This window comes from Rana temporaria, chromosome 7 (genome assembly GCF_905171775.1).
Source record: "Rana temporaria chromosome 7, aRanTem1.1, whole genome shotgun sequence".
Lineage (NCBI taxonomy): Eukaryota > Metazoa > Chordata > Amphibia > Anura > Ranidae > Rana > Rana temporaria.
The window spans coordinates 99605332-99609463 of record NC_053495.1 but is presented as its reverse complement, the minus strand read 5'-3'; positions in this window follow the sequence as shown (position 1 = coordinate 99609463).

Here is a 4132-nt window from a genome sequence, read left to right as displayed (position 1 = left end):
CTCTTCCACATTTGAATTACGCGCGCTTACGCCGGCCCCATTTACGCTACGCTGCCGTAACTTAGAAGGCAAGTGCTTTGTGAATACAGCACTTGCCTCTCTAACTTACGGCGGCGTAGCATAAATACCATACGCTGCGCCGCCGTAACAATGCGCGCCCCTACCTGAATCTAGCCCAAATATGCAAAAAAGGGAGAGGACATGGTGTTAATGTTAATTTAATTTTTTTTTACGTTTTTTTCTTTTACTTTAATGAATGATCAATTTTTGCAAACATTTGGGCACTGGTGAGAAATTAGGGCACTGGTGAGCTCTGCAAGCGGACCACAACCACCTGCAATGCACATGGTTGCGGTGGTGAGCTAGTGCAGGGCTCAATGGGTTAAAGCAGGCGGTCAGGAGATGATACATCTTGTCCTTGCCACCTGTCAAATGCTCTCTGAAGAGTGATCCAAATTCAGATTGCTCTTCAGACAGTAGCACAACTGTGAGCAAGCTCTTAGAGAACTCAGTGTCAGGCAATATTGTAAAATTACAGACACTTAGTAAAACCAAATAAGATGCTTTTCCACTCTCCGTAATTGTCTGTGGACATGAGAAAGCACCTGTAAAATAGCCAGCTGCTCACTGGCTCTGTACTGCACATGTGCATTTCCAGAGCTGGCTGATTAGTAGCTAAGCTTAGCCTTGCTTGGACAGCGGGCGGGTCCAGGAGAATGCATGGGACCATGGTGCTTGGTGCCTTTTCTACAACTAGTTTGAATGAGATGGGAAGGAGGAGGACAAATGCCTTAGACTGCCTTCTCTGGTCATCAGAGCCCCCTCTTTAATCAGGTTCCCAGTGTTCCCCCCTTACATCAGCATTTCCAGAGCCCCCATACATCAAAGTTTCCAGAATTTTCCCCCAAATCAGGGTTTCCAGAGCCCCTTACATCAGAGTGCCCAGAGCTTCACCTTGTATCAAAGTCCACAGAGTTCCCCCTTAAGGATGAACTCTTGGAACGATGATGTAAGGAGGGACTCTGCAGATTTGGATATACGGGGGAACTTTGGTGACTCTGATGTAAGGGGGGCTCTGGGAATGCTTATTTAAGGGGAAACACTGGGAACTGATGTAAGGGGGGATTTGAAGTAAGGTGCAACACTGGTGATTCTGATGCAAGGAGGGAATACTGGGGACTTTGATTTATTAGGGAAATCTGTGAACTCTGTGAAATCTGTGAATTGTGATGTAAGAGGGGCTCTGGGAATCTTGATGTAAGAAGGAACGCTGCGGACTCTGATATAAGGGGAACACTGCAGACTCTGATGTAAGGAGGAACGCTGCGGACTCTGATATAAGGGGAACACTGCAGACTCTGATGTAAGGAGGAACACTGCGGACTCTGATATAACTGGAACACTGCAGACTCTGATGTAAGGAGGGAATGCTGGGGACTATGATTTAGAAGGGATGTAAGGTGAGGGACAATGGTGTAGGGAAAAAGAAAAGGGGAGCACTTCTAATGCCGCATACACACCATCACTTTATGTGATGAAAAAAAACGACATTTTCTGTGAAGTAAAAAACAACATTTTTGAAACTTAAATTTTCAAAGACGAAGTTGCCTACACACTATCGTTTTTTCACAATGCTCTAGCAAAGCGAGGTTACGTTCACCACGTTGTTCCATTGAAGCTTGCTTCATAACTAGCTTCTGGGCATGCGCAGGTGTAAAAACGTAGTTTTAAACGTCGTTTTTTGCTACACACAGTCAATTTCTGTAAAGTAAAAAACGACGTTTTGAAAAACGACACATAAATATGAAGCATGCTTCAATTTTTTTTTGTCGTTTTTCACAAGACCTAAAAACGACATTTTCCCCCACACACGGTCATTTAAAGTAAGGTTTTTAAAAACGTTGTTTTTTTTCTTCACATAAAGTGATGGTGTGTACGCGGCATAAGAGTAGCCATATTAATAAATAAAATAACAAAATGAGTAGATATATTCTCCTCAACTGATTGTACAGGTATGGCATTGGCGCACCCTTATTAGGAGATGTTACTGTGCATGCATCCAGTCTTCCTTTGTATAGGAAGCTCTGTACACATGGACCGAACATCGGCCCAAATCAGCCGTTACAGTAGAAACTGGCCGATTTTCGGCCCGCGTGTATAGGTGCTTGTCTTCGCCTTCCTCTGGATCAAACAGGGAGGTATGGTTCACTGAACCGTTACTCCCAGCACTACTGAAACCCCCCCCCCCCCCCCCTATAGGTATCGGCCCCCCAGTGCGTCAGCAATTATGACTAAACTGAGTTATTCGGCAGCAACGATTTGGGGACTAAAGTCATTGGCCTCAATATTGCCGGCCGCCACCAAAAAAGCCCTAAGGACGGAACAGCTGTTTAGAAGCGATCGACGATCGACAGTTAAACACTACACCGGCCTATCCAAACCAAAGCCCATATCATGCGCTCTGGTCAATACAAGATTGTCAGTAAGACACCGAGTAGAAATTCATGATCTCATCCTACAATGCGATTTAGACTGTCTCTTTATTACAGAAAGCTGTCTAACAGCCGACTGTAACACCATTCTGGATGAACTGGTGCCAGAGAACTATCGCATAATAACAGAAAACAGAGTGGGGCAAAGAGGAGGAGGCCTGGCAGTGATCTACAAGAGTTCCCTCTCAATCACTAAACCAGTCCGTCAAAACACACTTCCATTCATGGAAACCCTCTCTCTACAGCTCCAAACAAATCCCCAGGAGACTGTCCATATTCTACTCTGCTATAGACCACCGGGTCCAAAATCGCAGCTCCTCACATCATTTACAGAGTTCTTTTCCACTTATACACTAAACAGCAAACATCTTTTGCTGCTTGGGGATCTCAACCTTTGGGCCAACTCCTCACTGGATCCCATGGCCGTTGCATGCATTGACCACCTGGAAGTTCTGCAGCAGCTAGTATGTGGGCCCACACATACTTCTGGTCACACACTCGATCTTATTTTCAGACAAGATCTGGAAGTAAAAATTCTGGAAAATGAACCGTTGCCATGGACAGACCACCATGTAATCAAATTCATGATTACCAAAAATGCCCCTTTAACAAAAGCATCAAAACCAGTGATAACACACTGGACAAGATCTCAGAAGAAGCTCCATTCGGAACTCTTCAAAACAACATTAGGGAATAAAGTAAAAGACATTCATTCAGTCAGCCACGGAAACCCTAGATGCCATTAACATAGCTCTACTGCAGTCAGCCGACTTAGTAGCGCCAAAACGCAAAACCTGCATCCGAAAATACAACTCCAGCTGGTTTAACGACCAGCTGGCGTTGTTTAAGCAAGAACGCAGAAGAACTGAAGCAGCTTGGAAAAGAAGCACTACAGACGAAAACCACGCCATCTACAAGGAAATAACAAAAAAATACCACAAAGAAATTTTTAAGGCCCAAAAAAAACATTTTTCAAAGATCATCACCAATGCCCTAAACCGCCCTCGGGAACTCTTCAAGCTGGTCACCCAGACCATGAATCCAGTCTGTCTTGAAGCCCCCAATTCTGACACCCAAGAATTTTCCAATGAATTATCGGATCACTTCATTAACAAAATTGAAAGGATCCGTGAAAGCATTCAGCAAAACAGTACCCCTTTGAATTCCCCCCTTAGTCAACCGCCCAACGTCCATAAAAATCAGCTGCAATTAACTAGGTTCACTCTAAAACCTATCTTCATCTAGGCCACAAAAAATATCATCAGCACCCTGCGTAACAGCACAGCGCCTAATGATATTATCCCCACCAAACTGCTAAAGGAATGTGCCGATATTCTGGCACCACCTATTAAGCAGATGATTAACCAGTCATTCAGGGAGGGCTCAGTACCCTTGACCACAAAGACCCTGCAACACCGTCGTCCCATAACAGGCCTGAACATCTTCACCAAAATAATGGAGAAAGCAGTGGTACAACAGCTGCAACAGCATTTAGACACCCATAATTTGCTCGATCCTTTTCAATCATGTTTCCGTCCAGGACACGGGACGGAAACAGCATTGTTTAAAATATGGGATGATGCTCTTGAGGCCGTAGACGAAGGAGAATCTTGTCTTCTAGTACTCTTGGACCTCAGTGC